This window comes from Helicoverpa zea, chromosome 31 (assembly GCF_022581195.2).
Source record: "Helicoverpa zea isolate HzStark_Cry1AcR chromosome 31, ilHelZeax1.1, whole genome shotgun sequence".
NCBI classification, from domain to species: domain Eukaryota; kingdom Metazoa; phylum Arthropoda; class Insecta; order Lepidoptera; family Noctuidae; genus Helicoverpa; species Helicoverpa zea.
This window is the reverse complement of record NC_061482.1, coordinates 12,732,409-12,751,020: the sequence shown is the minus strand read 5'-3', so window position 1 is coordinate 12,751,020 and position 18,612 is coordinate 12,732,409. Positions and strand designations below refer to the sequence as shown.

Genomic DNA, 18,612 nt, shown 5'->3' with positions numbered 1-18,612 from the left:
GAATGTGTTACGCTAACTCTAAACTTTTGTTTTGTTAGACTACTGAACCTTTGCTCACAACTACAAAGCCGTAACTGCACGGACCGTGAGACTCAACACAACTATTTAACTGAAAACATTGTCTTTGGAGTCAGTGGCAGCTAAGTTTCATTGTGAGCTGATAGGGATGAGTTAAGCTCAATCCCAAGCGAAAACGACAACACGGATCTATCCCCGTTTAATGTTGGAGTAGTATTCCGGGTGAGCTGTGATTTTAAATGGAAGCGGGCGATCTTTAGTTTCAATTGGCCGTGACAAATAATGACATGTTAAACTGGAGGAATATTTTTATGTTTTTATTCTTCTTTTAGTTTTATGCCATGACAACAATCTATAAAAGTCTCAGTACATACTAATAAATTAGGTAAAAGCAACTGCGCTTCCTCTTACGACTTCCTCAATCAATCTTGATTATTCGAAAATTATAAACTCTGTAAAATATTAAAATCGGTAGGTCAAAGGCACTTACTTGGGAGGAATTAAGACTCTTTATTTCACACCTGAAAGCTTTGAATTTAGAAACATTGTTTCCACATGCGCCAGTTTTCAACTCCACTATTTGCGGATTATGGCACAGCGCCAATTCAGCTCTGCGTACATTTAAACAATCAATACATTTTGATAGCTTATGATATTTAATTCATTCTGCGGCATCATTTTGTTGCAATCCCATTCAAAGCATACGAAATGCTATATTCCATTCATTTACAAATTGCATACTATTCAATGAAACATTCATCTTAACTTCTTACTATCCCGAGATTAACAAATGGGCTATTACAGTGGATGAAAGAGAATTCCAATCATCTGGCTAAATGCGTATTAACTTTACAACTAGAAAGAGCTTCAAGTAGTCACTACTTTTGCTGTTATTCTACTCTTAACCACCATTGACTACGGTATTTTTCCGACTAGAAGCTTAAAGCTCTCTTGAAATTCAGTTCGTACAATAAATTCTTGGCTTTATCAAAAACATGCGGTGGGCTACGCGAAACGTGAGCAGTGCGTAGTTGTGTGTTGATGAACTGACGCTGCACTGACGCCCAGTGTAGGTGCGTCATGTAAGAATGGCGGGATACAACGAAGTCGTGAAACCGCCGCCCGAGCAGGTAGCGAAGCTTCGGCCGACGCACGCTCATCTTACAATGTGACGTTAAACTTCCATACAATGCGCGCGCACCCTACAATTTTACGCAAAGCTTACAGCCAATTAGCTCGCATAAATTTAATGTGCAACCCAAATTGCAAATGAAACTTTAAACGTCCATAAGTAAGCATTCTTGTTAATTGTTTGGTGTAATGTACGACGAATGTCTTTTGTAATTAAGATGCAGTTTCAAGGATCTGCAGAAACATGGCGAGCAAAGATCTAGAAGAGCGAGAAGTCTCTTCTCTATACAATTTTCCTACGACACAATATTATTGAAAAGTACCTATCTAACTAGGACAAACATGCACTGATTGTGCCTCTTACAGTTTAATCAAATTCCATGCACCCTGAAATTCACGAACCAATATGTTGGCTATCAATATTTAATTAACTTCAGCGAAGTTAGCCACAATGCATTATGGAATCTAGTTTAAACTCAATATACTGATTGTATGTTGTTAATTGATACCCTGTACTACGTTCATACATAACTTCAAAAAGCATATGACCTGAATTTCAAGACAAGGTAGAATATAACTTTAGAAAATCTATCATTTTGAAGCACGTTCGTGCTGTCCACAGGTAAATTAAACTGCCTAACTTTTAACAAATTCAGAGCAAATCGATGCTTCGACAGTTCTAGCAACTGGAATGCTTTTGTCCTTGTTACTCAGATATCTAGATTAATAAGCTCCCTTGAAATGTAGTTTGCATCAAGCCTAAAGCGGTCAGTGAGAAGTATACGTGACTTTTCTCACATTCACGCGCAATTTTTATATGTGGTAGCCAGGTTAGCTAAATTTTTAAGTTGATGGATGGAGGAAGAGAGGTTTTAGGATTGGTTACATGAAGTGAAAAATGCAATAAACCTAGTAGCTATCCGAAACTCTAAATGCATAACAACCACGTTTTAGTAAAACATCGCTAGATAGGTTTATTTCCTGATATTAAATGTAGTATTGACGTAAGCAGTCCGTTTTGTGGACAGAACGCAACAAAGCTGCATTACAATCTCAACGCCTTTTCATGCAAGGCTACGAAGCGTTATCTTGAACATGTGTGCAGTAAGTTTGACAAAAAGTTAATAAAAAGCACGACGATCGCAAGGCAGTTGACCTTGCTGGGTGTTTACATCGGCGCGCATCGGTCGCGGGCGCGTCAGGGCCGCGCGTTGCACCGTGCGCTGGGACACAAACAACCTACATACCCATACCTACACCAATGCTAATGTGGTTCTATCTACATAGTGGTTCGAGTATGCAGGACGCCGCCCGGCCGTGTCCGGTTAGGCGCGTCGCGTTCCGATCCATGGATGGCACTGAACTCCTAGCATGCTCATTGTCAGTCTTGAGACTTATGTTGTTGGAACTTACTTCACTTTGGCACCTTAATTTTACTGTTACCCAAGTCATGAGGCGGCAGGCGACATGTCATGTATTGAAATAGAATAATTAATTGGTATGCTAATGATGGCTGTTTTTATTGGTAGAACTGGATTGTTATTTAGGTTTATTGAACCACGTAATTTAAAAATAATAAAAAATAAGCACCCAAGGGAGCAGCAGTTACCACAAATTGTTAAGCGATAGGTGATCCTCCAAGAAGTAATATGGAAACTGGCTGTGACAAAACAGATGCGGATCAAAGAGGACCATGTTTTCGGGAAGGTCTTGCGCATGATCATGGGCGCTGAAGGGGGTGAGTAAAGAAACGAGATGGATGGATATTACAGAAGCGACATGGCATGGCGACATGGAAGAAAACTGATACTTTCTTTGAAACTCGAATTATGGAAGAAGACAACAAGCCTATACATATTGTAATAAAGGCAAAATGTTATTGGTAATTATGATGTCATTAAAAAATAATAAGAATAATCTTGAGTTTCCTAATCCATAGGTAAAATGGGAGAAGAAGGTAGTTGTGATCAATAATGGCTGATGAAACAGACGCACACGCTGGTGCTTGAGGTGTTTGTATTCTAGGAGATGCATTTATGACCTATCCATATCCTTCTTGGTAAACCTTTTGTAATTTATTGCCTTTAGATAAAGATAGAAAAACACATTACTAAGTTTTATCAAAATCTGCGCGTGTAGAAGTAACAAACTAAACAAAATCGCAAACTTTCGCCTTTACAATATTAGTATAACTTTCAAGGTTTTATATACTTTTGTAATGAATTAGTGGCAATATATACAATGTGTACATAATATTGAATGTATGACTGGGTGAATAAACGGGTAATTTTATACCAGCTGCTCACCAGTAAGGATAAACTAGGTAAAACGAGTTCCTTAACGCAGTTTATAAGCGAATAGCACTAACAACTAGCCATTATTTGTTCCATGAAGCAGGCGGTGTCTTCACTGTCCAGTGTACCATTTCTACGCAAGTCATGTAAAATGACTGCCGCTTGAACACTAAACTAAAGCCATGCGCTACTGAAATGTCGACGCCAGTCAATTTCCGCATAGTTCAATATAGCGTACAATACCTAGCCACTTGATACTCGCGTACTCTCCTATTTTTAGGATATGAGTTCATTTATAGAATTTTGGATGAGAAAGATAGTCAGTTCAGTAATATTCTAGTTTCTGAAGCTGATTTGTGGGCTCCGTGTAATGACAAAACTTCCATATATAAATAGGAGTAATGTTAAAGTGAAGTGATACAGTGAAGACCAGTCTTTTCCACCACATAGGTTAAAAAGAAGAGTAGATTTTTGAAAATAAAATGTTTCAAAGCAAAATATTGTATGTGTACTACGCGCGTGAGGAACAGTAATTAAACTATCGACTTCAAAACAGTGTTCAGCAGGGTCTGTTCTCAATTATCGACACGAAATTGAATTAAACCGGTCAGCCAAAAGCCAATGTCGGCATTATAGTATATCGGCTTTGGGAAAATGGCGTCGAACGACGAGAGATGGTCTTTATTCTCGTCCATATCGATAATTCCCTTGACAATAGTACGTAGTAAGAATATCATGACAACAGAATTAAAGAGAGCTATTCGCATAATAGCCAATTGAAGGATAATGCTGCTGCATTTCCTATGTCGACGCCATGTTTGAAAGGCAAAGCAAATCGGCTTTTAATAAGAGCGAGTTCGATAAGCTGTCTTATAAGGAATATTAACTGCAAAATTGCAAACGAAATAAGAAATGCGTATGTTGGAAAACAAATTCTAAGCTTCAACTTGATTTGACGCTGCATGAGGTAACTTAGAGAAATAAGTTCGCTTTTCATGTCTTAGTCTAAACACTCGTCAGAGCTCTTCACTACTACATACATGTTATAGTCGTGACAAAATTAGGTATGTTAATAAACGTTATCTGTGATATATCGCTCTTAAGTCAACAGGCTTTACATTTTAAAACGGCACATGGGTAGTAAAATTTGCTCAGGTAATGTAGCATGTTTAAACATAGATAACATAATATGTGATATGTCGATTTTGGGAAGCAACAGGTATACCTAATGGGGCATAATTTAGAGGATAATTATTTTTTAAGTATATAATTTTAGTACATTTAAACCATGCCGAGACACACGATTCGAGTAGACTCTAGACTTGTTTAGACTGCAATTGAGTTTAATAAACACGCCACGCATACCACTGGTCTGTGGACGAGAAATGAGTCTTTCGGCTCGAAAGCAAGCAAACAACACATTAGAGAAAGCTCGGCGAGACGCAAGTCCCTGCGCTTTACTTTGAACACCAAACAACGCATCGAGGAGGAGGCTACCATCCAGGAGAAGAAGAGAAGATGCAACGTAACTTAGGAGTAAAAGAGACAACAAAACGTCGCGGAATGCGGCGCACTTAATTTTTGTAACGGACTACGGGTCGAAAAGCGCGCGTCGCAACAGTGAGGAGCATGTAGTACGGCCCGTATGGGGCAGGTGGGGGGATCGGCTGTAGTACGACGGCCCGCGCTTCTCGTAAAGGAAGCGACCCTGGCGCGGTCATTGCTCGCCGCGACCGCATTCCTCTCCCCCACCCCCCGCGTCTCTACGGCGCCTGCACATCAATGAACGGCTCGCGCGCAACTGCCGCGTCCACTCGCCCCGTCTCATTCCCGCCACTGTCTGGCTTTGTCCGCTGCTAACTCCCCTACATATAATCTTATCTTGTTGAAACCGTTGTTGTGTGCACAAACTTTATAACAATCAATAAAAAATCCTGGCCTCTCTTGAAAAGTTAAAAGTTTCATAAAATGAAATCACTTAATTCGTACTTATAAAATACTTTCAATTTCAATCAATTGCTGGCAGTTTTACTAGCTACAAACAGGTTATTAATAAACACACCTGTTTCGGACTATTAGTATAAGGTAATAAGAAACATTAAGTAAATTAGTTGGTAGGTACTCCAGACATGAAAAACGCACAGAAGTAGTTTTGCCGCTAAATAAATCTCCAAGTAGTTAGGGATCAATGCTACATCATGTGCGGGCATGTTATTAAAGACCTTACTGTTATAGTGTGATTTTGTGGATTCATTTATTTTCAGAACTTTTTATAATAAAGTTATAAGTGGAGTGGATATCATTGCAACATCCCCTAAACATACCTACTTGTAGGCAAGAAGAGTTCAGCAAGAGCTACAAATATTATTCGTGAAAAGCTTTCATACACTTGAATGGGAATGCGACAGAGTGCAATCAATGAGTATCACTCGCAATCACTCAAAGACTCTCTCACTCGTTCGCAAAAGATACAACTTTTTTGAAAAAAATAAAAAAAATAATGCTGTTTAGGTCATAATGAGGTTTTAAATATACCCGGGACTCTGAGAGCCAGAATCTTTCCAAAATCACCATTAAACAAGCAATTTTTTAAGTTTGTTGTACAAAACTGCCCCATACATTTTTTTTTCACCACTGTAGGTTAAACTTAAGTCATAAGAAAATAGTTCTGTGCAAATTTAAACAAAAAATTGTATTTCTTGAAAACATTCTTGTTTTTGATAGAAAAAAGACTTATTAATGAGTAAAGTAACCATTCACGAATAATTTGAAATAAAAAAAATACTAGAAAAGGATTTTTTCATTACGAGATGCTTAAAAATCTGTTTCAAGGTAGAGATTTTTCGGTATTTCAGAAAATTTTGTAAAACTGTAAATCCGTAAGATTTTGCTGAACATTATTGTGTTGTATTGATAGGTAGTGACCCAAGCTATCACCCCCTGCAGTATGTCGTGCTATTTACTGGACACCCTGTATGTAATTCGTATGGAATATGTAATACATCTACGAATGTGAATTGTGTGGCCGTTGGACGGAATTTCTCCGAAAATCCGGCTGTTGTTGTAGACACCATAGCATATGTCTTAGATGTAATGCACAGGTTTCGTCGAATCGAATGCAACTGTTTTGTTTAATACCCCTACAGTTACCGTACTTGCAGTGCCGAGTGCAGCAGTTCTACACATAAATCTAGACGAACATGGGTGACGTGATAATATTTGCAGAAATCTTGTGCAACATACCATGGTCCTTATAGATTTTGAAACTTGCTTAAAATGAAGGATGTATTGAGTTAGAATCATCTGTTTTGTTTCTGTGGCTCTCGGCAGGCCCGCCGCTAGCTGTTTGTTCGCCCGCGTGCAAAACCGATTATGCCGCCCTACGACTACATATTATACTGGGTTTTTTTTTAAAATATATAAGGGGGGGGGGGAGTCCAGGGGGTCCGGACCCCCCTGCCCATTCATATCCATTTTACTTGTCCAACAGAAAAAAATATGTACATGCACCGCTCTCATTGGGGCATCAATGCAGTGCAATCATTACCCAAGTGGCCCCTATGTATTGAAAGATTGTGATTAATAGGTAGGTACTTACCAACATAATGTATATCAAAGTGCTTAGAACAGATTATGGGTAACTTAAACTAACGAACTTAAATATCTATAGCAATGTTTAATTTCAGTAAAATATGTTATTAATGGTTTTTGGTGGGTTTCCCGTTGAAAAAGTCAACGCATGAGACATATTTCATATGTAAGGAAGCGCGAGCGAAGCGAGCGCGAAATTTTTTTAGTCTAAGGACACAAAACAAATTAAAACCACTGTAAATTAACAAAGCAAAGTCAAAAAGAAAGATATGCTCAGAAATGAAGTGCAAATGTACATGAAGCCGCGAGCGAAGCGAGCGCGATTTTTTCCTTAGAGTTTTCATGAAGTAAACATATCATAAAAAGCCAAAGTAAACAAAAAGCTATAACGGACGTGCGCGAAAAATGATTTTTCGGAATTGAATGCTTCAACAATTAAACAAAGATAAATTGCGACTGCGATAACTGACATGAATGGAGGCGCGAGCGCAGCGAGCGTGAATTTTTTTGGGGATGCAAAGGATGAACCCGTCAAAATTGATAGGGGACGACCAAAGCGAGGGCGGCTTTTTCTGAAATTTAATTGCTAATCTACTCATCTATTTTTAGTAAAAATATTTTTATTACGTAATTATGGTTTAATTTTGCCGTATGGGTTAATTTTGCCGCCCCCTAAATAGTGCCGCCCAGGGCATTTGCCCCCCCTGCTCTCTCCCCCCACGCTACGCTAATGGTTGATCTTAAATCGTTTTTAATAATTTTTAATTTTGAAAATGATCAACAGATGTAACTGAAACCGGCAGTGTAAGTAATATTCTTAGCGCTATTGCTGTGTTCAGAAATATTGAAATCAAATAATTGGTAAAAATATATTGTATTTTTTTAATATTACGTGATAGGTCGCTCGATTTGCCGCCCCCTAGGACGTGCCGCCCGCGTGCGGTGCACGCCTTGCACGCCCGCTTACGGCGGGCCTGGCTCTCGGAAATCCTTTTGCTTCAAAATACCGTGCCAATCTCTAAATCCAATCCTTTACACGTAAAGCATTGCGGTAAAAGAACAAATTCCCAGCCATAATATACACTTCTGGACACATCTATTGGCCCACCTTAGAGTTTAGGTTTTGATGGCCTCTACCGAAATATGATAGCTAGATTGAACAAAAACTGATGATGCAGTTTTAAACCTGATACAATTTACCTTCTTTTTGGATCGCATTGTTTTAAATTTGAATTCAGAATACCATACGACATGGAGCTACGCCTAACAAGTCGGATATGTGCCTCGTTAATGGCAATTGATTTTTGAATAAAAAACATGTTTTATCAAATAAAGGTTTAATTTAATAACGTGTGTTGCCTCCATGGGCGTCTACCACAGCTCTCATACGATTAAGCATAGAGTTTATCAACCGCTGTATGAAGTTTTGAGGGATCATCTCCCATTCCTCTTCTATGGCAGTTTTCAACTCCTGCATCGTCTGGGCAACTGGCTGACGAGCCATAACACGTCTTTTTAGCTCGTCCCACATGTGCTCAATGGGGTTCATATCTGGGCTTCTGGCTGGTCAGTCCATAACTGTGATATTCACATCCCGAAGATATTCCCTGACGATGCCGGCCGCATGGGCTCTTGCATTATCATGCATAAAAAGGAAATTTGGGCCCAAATAGTCCGTGTATGGTATCACGTGAGGTCCTAAGCACTTACGAATGTACCTTTCAGCATTTAATGTTGGCAGCCGTGGTCCTGTAACAACCTCAAGTTGAGTTTTACCGCTCGCCGATATACCGCCCCAGACAATCCTTGAGCCACCGCCATAAGCAACCCTCTCTTCAAAGCAGCATTGTGCGAAACGCTCTCCGTTACATCGGTAGACCTTCTTCCTTCCATCATTGCCATGTAACACAATTTTAGACTCATCAGAAAAGAGTACACGGCTCCAATCTTGCTGTGTCCAATTTAAATGACTGCATGCGAAATGAAGGCGCGCTGTTCAGTGGGCTCGCGTTAGTTTGGGCCCATTAGCTGGCTTGTGTAGTACCATATCGCGTTCTTTTAACCTTCTCCGAACAGTTCGAGCGCTCACAGATACTCCGTGGAAGTCGCGAAGTTGTTTTTGTATCTCAATAGAGGTAAGGTGACGATTTCTCAAGCTGGTCGTCACGATGAATCGATCCTGCCTTTCAGTTGTGACCCGAGATCGTGGCCTTCCTTGGCGACGAACAAAGCCGCCGGTCTCTAGGTACCTCCGATAAACATTTCGGACCGCAGATCGCCTTAAATTAAGTTGAGCACTCACGTTTCTTTGGCTGTGTCCGCCCTGAATAAGTGCCACAGCTGGGGCGGCGACTTCAGGTGAAGTATCCATAAATTATTGAGAGAACCTCACCTTAATGTTAAGAATAAGTAATGTTTGTTGCAAAACCAAAGATATCAATCACTTTTTCAAGAATTAAATCCAAGTAAACCAATAAAACCAAGTTTTCTTAGTAATCGATTGTTTGATATCAACAAGCAGGCTCCAAATTGTCTCTTGTTTCTTTAAATTCCGTATTCGAAATTCAAAAAAAGACTATTGATTGAAATTGTGAATGTGCAAGGTTCAAAACTGCATAAAAACCTTTTGCTCGACCTAATATAAAAATTTAGCTAGGACCAAACGAAATTGAAAATACAAGGTGGGCCAATAGATGTGTCCAGAAGTGTAGTACATGGAACAGTAGAATCTTCATTCATGCATTTTTGTTAATGTAGTAAATTATTTTCTCTAAACGTTAACCATCAATATTGCTTTCTCACCCGTCTATATGAAAATGTTGCACTGTCGCAGTTGCAGATTCAGTATCCCTTTTTATAAAATAAAGCAATGGTAAGATAAGGTGACTAAAAGTGAATTACTAAGGATACATTTCCAATTATTAATGAATGTATAAACTCCTCAAAAAAGAGTAAAGATTTCAAAAAGAAAGAAAATAACAAAGTGTTTAAGACTTGAAATAAGTTTGGTAGTTTAGTTCAACATCAAAGTAACTGCTCACAAAAGGAAAACCAAAATCCGACAGCAGTTCATATTAATCGCGCCACTTGAAGTGTTCTCAAAACAGTTAGGGGGAAATTACAAGGGATTCAATACGTTCCAAGTTTTAAAGTTTACGGGAGTCATCGAAAGCGTCCACTGTAGGTTGTCCAACGGCTTTGCGCGTCGTAGCAAGGCGCGCGGTCAACGCTCGGCAAACTGCCGGACTTACAGGTTGGACATGGGGCAATGGAATCCGCGGGGACAAAAAAGAAACGCGCCCGCGCCGCCTGCCGCGCGCGCTTCTCGACTACTAAACAACGGCATATGGCCAACTATGAGCCATGTCCAATATCGACGCCAGCTCCATTTATGTACCACTAATCACGCTCCTATGAAATTACAAAAATCGTTAAAGTCGTCTGAATCTCATCAGACCCAGTATTATTAACGATCATTATCTAAACGGGTATTCGATAAGAGACTTCTTGCTAAAAATATCAATCCTTATAGTGATGCGGTATCTGTCTATAATATTGAAACATGTCACAAATAGAAGAAAAAATAATGATGCGGAATGTTCGTGTCATCGGGTAAAACAAAGTACAAATTGAATATTATTTGGAATATTTAATTTTGGGCAACATATTTTTTGTTTTCGACGGTTAGACGTACATATGAAATTATCAATTAGGTGCTAGGTTTCTTATTTTATTGTGTTACATGCAAATCATAACTCGTTGATTAGTAATTTGTAAATAAGAAAGCTAACCACCCAAAATGTAATTACGAAATAAAAATAAAGTAAACTTTCACGCACTAATTCAACGACATGGGCCGTTCGACCCTTCTGAGAAGACCTTTCTTGCGGGCCCGTTTCTCGGAACGGTGGCCAACTTTTTACGCGCCAAATTCTTATTACAATGAGGTACGGATGCTACTGCGCATTCCGAGAGCCGGAGCCTTGCGACAGGCGCGCCTTGAGCAATCTGGAATGGTTACATCCCGCTATGGTGGCATTGAACCCATCGAATTCCATGGGACATTTAAATAATTCCATAATCATTTAATATTTCTTATGAATACCTCAAAAATAACGCTGATTGAATTTGTAGGAATATATAAATTAACTGAGTGATATTCAGAACTTAACGATTACTTGTGGGCATCCAAAACGTTTAAGATAGATATTAAATGAACCACCATCTTTAAATAATGACTGGTTCGATACCCGGAATCGATCGGCTTCATGTGCGCCGAACGATGCATTTGTTAAAGAACTAAAGATAAGTGCCAATAGTTAAAGGCTGCACCCCACCAAATCGCTCAACTATAGTTCCGGATCGGTGTCATTGACCGACCACCATCGGAAATAGATACTCCTCCCAGAGTTCCGGCGGGGTCCTACGTGAATAAACATAATTGACTTTATAATATGTACTTAATTATAAACCGGGTATTCGATATTTTTGTACCTTTATGGTGTACCTATCAACTCTACTGCTAATCTTGTTACTGCATAAAATATAATCTATGATATTTTAAACATGTGATACTGTTGGTTTGCGGGAAAGGTTCAAAGTGACTCAAGGTTCACTCCTCTCCTTGGTGTAGCCTTCAATGAACTCGTCTAGGGCATTCCACCTGTTTTAGAATCGCCATCGTCGCCGCGGTATCTTCAGGCGCCCTTTGTATCGCGCCGTTTGGAACTTTGGAGCTCGGAATGAAAAAGTACCTACAAGTAACTGGTATGAAATCTAATTATTTGAAAGACTTCATATTTTCATACAATTTTACTGACTGTGTACTAGTTCTATTCTTTGTTTATTTTTCCAAATATAGGTATACCGGTGTCCGTATGATGTTTTTAGATAAAATATGATATCCCTTGATTTGTTCTTGGGAAAACAAATGGAAACAACTCTATTGTAAACAATAGATAGTATTTCATGAGATAAAGATATAAATTGTTTTTCTATAGAATAACAGAATATACCTGAGTACTCAGCTTGTTGTTGTTTTCTGAAGATAAATATCATGTTTTAACTTCCTCGTAAACACCCTTGTAAAGAATAAAAGCTTGTAAAAAAATAAGACCTTTAAGAAAGCAGCATCTTTTCCTTTAATCATATTATTGGACTGCATTTAGGTATTTGATATAGCTACCCACATTTTGTTACCTGCGTCGTACAGAGAATCAACATTAAATAGGGAGACGGAGATGATAATGACACATAACGCATATTTTATATAAAGAAAAGTTTCCAATAAAATTCTGTGCCACAAAGTCCTGATATCATAAACTTCAGGTTTGGATTGAAAACAAGACTTACAATGTACCTACTCTTTGACAGACATAAAATACACACTTTTGTTAAAGTAGGAAATGAAATCCTAACTGAATAACACGCGCGCCACCAAACGAGTGTTTTTTCTCGTTAGAACTGAATAAATGGAAACCAACATGAAAATTACTAGCTCTACTTTTGTCATGAATAGGAGCTTGCTTTTTTACGCACGCATGCCGTTTTGATAAACAAAAGCATGTGCTTACTTGGGGTAGCCCCTAGTAGATTTTAACCCTAAACATCACTGTCGGGAAGGTAATCTTAAAAATTAGGTAAGCCCTTTCGCGGGATAGGGGGATTAAAAGTGTTAAAAGACCTGTTGACTATCAAATAGATTAGAAAGTAGGGTGATGAAGAAGTTTTTAAAAAATAGTCCTAACTTTACACCTGGTGTAAAATTACAAGTAAAGTGTATTTTTATAAACATGCCACTGATTATTGGAGCCCATCTGTGGGATTGCATATTGATTATAGAGTAGACGCTCAAAACTGGGCGTATGCTAGTCCTAACATAAAACGTCAGGTACAATGAAACTGAAGACAAATGGCCCACCACGCAGTGCAGCAGTATTGCCTTCAATCGTAAAATCGGAACGGTGTCGTGGTGTTCCGCGAGTAGGTGGGTCGCCTGATCTCTCCGACGGCATTGCAATGCACATCCGGGGCGGTCGATACGAGCGGAGACTTGCGCGGTACCGCGGCGTCCCTCGGCACCCCCGCGCCGCAAACGCGGCCCCCTCACGTCTTCGAGCCCCCTCCACGACGATTCACATCGATTCGCACGCTTGATAATTATTAAGAGCTTGCTGCGGAAATTTATCATCATACGCCAGCGAGAAAACGGATCTTGAGCCTAAGAGTGGAGGCTACAGAAAGATTTTTTTTAACTTTCGCATGACTCCTTGTCAGTCGTATACTAGATGTAAGAGATGCCAAGGCTAACAGGACCTAATACCTGTACTGGCCATAAATTAAGGTACTTTTAACTATCACAAAGTATACCTATCCATAAAAATGACACATCATTATTTTAATATATTTTCCTTGCCATATTATCTTTAATAACTATTAGAAACATATTGAATAAATTTACGAGCACACAATACGACTAAATAAACTTCAATATTTGATTACTGAAATACTCTTATTTACTGAAAACCCAACATTTTCAATTTTGGCTAGCTTGTACTGCAACACCAATAAATCAAATTGTACAATTCATTTGTCGCTAAACGCGTAAATACTTGCACAAATTACTTTTTATTGAAAGCCAATACTGGATTATTATATGACGATACAAGTGTATGCCAAAACATCTTATACGGACTTCGTATAACTTTCCTTCGTAAAGCTTCTTTTAAACATCTAAAACATAAAATCCTTGCTTTTCTCTCAAAAAACTAAGAAACCAATAAATCTTACTCTGTTTTCCATCAGTGAACATTTTTCAATCACATATTATGTGTGCACACAATAACAAAACCTATCAAACTCTCGCAAGCTAGAAAGCAAAACGCAATAACAATGTAACATGTAGGAAGTTTTGTAGGCCGGCTCGGATATCCACCTGTTGTTGTGGCCCACAAATTGGCATAATCAATATTGTTTTACGGGGTACTATGGTACATTGGGGGGTAGTGCGAATATCGAGGTCAGATGTGTCATCCGAGGTATTAAGCTTTCACCGATACGTTGGACATGAACTTTCAAACAATTTTGTGTATATGACAAAGCAACACATTAACAGATCGGGAAAATACACGTGGACTGTTCGAGTATTTGTATCTAATGGACAAGCTATAACATTACGATTTACGACTATTCCTCGAAAAAGAATGTTTATGTTTTGACATATCGCCAATATTTACTAACGTTTTGATGGGAGTAATATTTTGTTACACACATAATTAGGAGGGACGAAATATACAGTTTCGGGCAAGGAAAAGACAACTATATTTTTTTAAGATGGATTCCAAGTAGAGCGTGATTCTGGCTTCTGTATTACTTATTAAGACTTCTTAGAATTATGAAAACTGAAAACAATTACTAACTAAACTAAAAACAGCACGCTTGACTTTTACGCCGAGGCTTTGCTCATTCCAGAATTTTAATTCAATTTAAATGAAACTAACTCGCACGCAGTCCTCCCGGTGGCCCGAGGGGACTATTTTGCACACCGCAATATAAAGTATCATATGTATAACTTTTCTCGATACATGGGTTTTCATTCAAAATGAAAGAATTTTTCAATTCGGGTTTTGAATTTTTTCAAATCTCTTCAGCTTAGTTGTTTTTTATAAGTAATTACATAATAAATATATATATAAAATACTTGTAAATTTTGCACGTTAATTTCAACTTTACGTTATCATCCCTCTGTATTCGTACACCTTGATTAACTTGATTTAGGTGAAACAGATCGTCAGCTACGCGAGATGGCATTTGACCTACATTCCAATTGAAAGCGTCAAATCGCTTGATTTTGGGGCTCAGTATTTCCGAATTACGATTATGAGAAAAGTTTGATAGAGATTATAGATTACTTTTAAATAATAATGCTAATAAATCAGCATGTTTAGGGTTACGCAGCGTGTCGAAGCAGATTGTGATTCCGGCTCTATGAAAATAGTCTCGCTCGCATTTCCACACGCCATTCACTAATCGGAACGATTATTTCCGGATACAAGAACATGGTAGTAATAAGCACAAACACTACGTGATTCTGCGACATAAATATTTCTTGTCGCTCATAAAAAATGTTCTTAGATGTAAATGAACTTAATATTAATCATACTGCTTTGAAATTATCTTGAAACTTTTATTTCGGTCGGTTTCCAGTCTGACCGGATGCATCTGAGTACCAGTCAAGGAGTGACTGCCTATCTGACGTTCTTATCCTAGTTACCCAGGCAACTCAATACCTCTTGGTATGACTGGCTATCAGATTTTGAGCTTCTAACTACCCGTAACGACTGCCAAAAATGTTCAATTGATTTCCGAAACTATGAATTGACATTTAAAATTCTTATTGCAACGTTGACTGTGTGAAGGGCCATTTTTATAGGAAGCCATATATCTATTTGGCCTCAATTTCAAATGACGCCTGAAGATGGATCATACATACTTATCTGACGAATACTTTCTCTTGAAAATATCCGAAATGTTAGGAAATACTTCAGGTGACAACGCAACAGAAACGAAGATTCAAAGCGTATTATGCCAATTACCAGTAACACAATTGTTCCGTAACAAATGCACGGTTGTAAGTGACGTCGATGATAGCTTTAAAAAGTAGATCGGTGATTATAGTTCGAAACACAGGAATTTCTGCCCAGGGTATAATCATACAATCATCGCGAATGCTAAGTGTCGTGTAGAGACATCAACATATTAGTGATAATGAAACACGAGTCGACGGATATGCCCATCGGTTTGCATGGTTCGTGGCTTCGTAGCGTAAAATGTGTATCACGCCCCTATGATACCACCTTACGGACAGCACAGGCTTTACACAACGTTGATCATAACATAAAAGATACTTGCATAATTATGTTTTACCGAAAAAGCATCTATTAAGAGCATTTACACTAGCGGATTTTCTGCGCATTCGCTTCAACAAGATTTATCTGCGAAAATGTCGCGCTTAGATAAACTTATCCAATACGCACGACAAAATACGCTAATATAAAAGCGCTGCAAAGAAATTATAAGGTAAAAAATCAATATTTCTATGTTTTCTGGAATAATTAACAAGGATATTTATATAAGATTTATATAATCCACCCTAATCGGTGTGGAAAATTTCGAAGTAAGTAGGTAAGAGCGTTTTTATATTCAAAATATTACTTGGAACTACAACCTTCAAGTAGATTTAACAAGTAAGCTTTGAATAATAGGGATAACAAGCTAAGAAATAGTGGGTGTACTTAAAGAGCAAGTACTTATCTATTGAATTTGTGTAGGCGTTACCTACAGGTAGACCATTCATCGAGTAACGAGAATAGGTATAACAAGCACAAAAGCTCTTTCATGAAAAGTGAGAACATATACAAACTCTTCAGCAGAATACATCTAGAAGTGTTAACACAGCCAAGAGTAGGCAAATGATATTTAGTGTAATTAGATACCATCCAAAGAATGGCTCTTACTCGAACTTTTGATTGCTACGTATTTTCAATTATATACGATATATAATTGTTTGTAGTGTAATCAAGCTCACCGGACACGGTTGTTTCGGGAGGTACCTGCGTCGAATCGGTAGTGAGGAGGCTCCCGGGTGTCACCACTGTGCGGACAGCCCTGAGGACACGGTGGGTCATACAGTCCAGGAGTACCCTGCGTGGGAAGGGCACCGCTGCGGCCGGATCCTCGTCGAGGCTCTAGGCGGCAGCGACCTCTCTCGTCCGGCCCTGGTTCAGGCCATGGTCCGGGGCGAGAGAGAATGGGATGCCGTCGCCTCCTTCTGCGAAGCAGTCATACTCAAGAAGGAGGCGGCGGAACGTAAGAGAGTTCACACCTCTCATCCCGGCCGCCGCGCTGGACCGGGTATTTTTATGGATAGGTGTACGGGCGCCGGATGACTTACGGAGCCGAAACGTGGACACTGACGGTACGGCTGGTCCACAAGTTTAAAGTTGCTCAGCGGGCTATGGAAAGAGCTATGCTTGGCATTTCTCTGAGGGATCGCATCAGAAATGAGGTAATCCGTCAGAGAACCAAAGTCATCGACATAGCCCACCGAATCAGCAAGCTGAAGTGGCAGTGGGCTGGCCATATTAGCCGAAGAACCGATAACCGTTGGGGTAAACGAGTTCTAGAGTGGAGACCACGCCTCGGCAAACGTAGTGTAGGACGTCCTCAGGCACGGTGGAGTGATGACTTGCGCAAGACGGCTGGCAGGAGCTGGATGCGAGCAGCCGAAAATCGATCTCAGTGGCGTGCACTTGGAGAGGCCTATGTCCAGCAGTGGACTGCTATAGGCTGATGATGATACGGGCGCCGGGTGTCGCGAGACGACTCCCGGCCACCGTAGGCGTAGACCCACGCCTATGTGGGCGGTGAGTTCGGGTGGCTCATCGCTCATGTCTAGATAGACAACAGACCCGTGTCGGCGGCGCGCGTTGTTCCACGCGCTCCTCAAAGAGATGTCAGCAACCCCAGCGGGGCCAGTAGAGCCAAGGCCTGCCGGGACTGCGGGATTGTTCGAAATAGTTACCGCGGCCCTGGTACATAAAAGGCCTACGACGGAACTCGACGGTTTTTAGTCAGTAAGAGTCTGACACTCCCTCACCGCTGCTAACCCACAGCGGGAGGGGTCATTTGATGATTTTTGACGTCGTTAAAAAATATAAGTCTGTGCTTGGACCATAATGTATTTAGGGCTCAATTTTATCAAGAAGCCTTTCATATAAAAAAGTAATGATAGCTGATCAATTTTGCTTCATTCAATATTAAAATAGAAATATCAGAGAAGCAATTGACTAGACTTATCAATGCCTGATGGAAAATACTATTAAGCTGATTGCTTGCCATTATATTGGTTTAATGAAAATATAATTAGGACTTACATCGATGAGACCTTTACTTACTGTGATAGGGATTATAGTTCCATTTAGATTTCATTAATTTACTCTCTGCATATTCAGTTCTTGATGTATCTGATTGTCACATAGTTATGATGTTGGAAGGAGGTGCAACTTTATACGTATATAGCTCTATGGTCACTTACCTCGAATGAACACAGCCAGGCAGCTGTCAGCACCCGTTTCTTCTTCCTTCTGCCATGTAGAGCCAATGAGTATTGCATCCATCTGTGGAAGAAATAACTGTGAATCTGGCTGGCCTGTTTCAGAAAACTTAAAAGTATGTTAGAGATTTAGTTTGATAATACAAATTTGCCTATGTTGCTAAACAATATTTTTAATCTTTTAGTGATTGGTCTTTAGTTGTAGTGGTGGACTAGTGGGTAAAGAACCAACCTCTCGAGTGGGAGGGTGTGGGCTCGATTCCAGGTCAGGCAAGTACCAATGCAACTTTTCTAAGTATATCTTGGACACCATTGGCTAAAAAAGCAAAGGTGAAGGAAAACATCTTGAGGAAACCTGGACTCTTAAGTCTTATATTTCCAACCAGCATTGAACAAGCATGGTGATTAATGCTCAATCCTTCTCCGTGTGAGAGGAGGCCTGTGCCCAGCAGTGGGATGATAAAA

At 39.6% G+C, this 18,612-nt stretch overlaps 1 long non-coding RNA gene across 2 annotated transcripts in view; it reads right to left on the bottom strand.

Annotated features, from left to right (window-relative positions):
* The window catches only part of LOC124645158, a 73,610-nt gene that overhangs the window by 48,277 nt on the left and 6,721 nt on the right, over positions 1 to 18,612 (bottom strand). For both annotated transcript variants that reach the window (XR_006986167.1, XR_006986166.1), the window contains exon 3: positions 18,130 to 18,211. This is a non-coding gene — a long non-coding RNA (uncharacterized LOC124645158). The remainder of the gene's footprint in view (positions 1 to 18,129; positions 18,212 to 18,612) is intronic.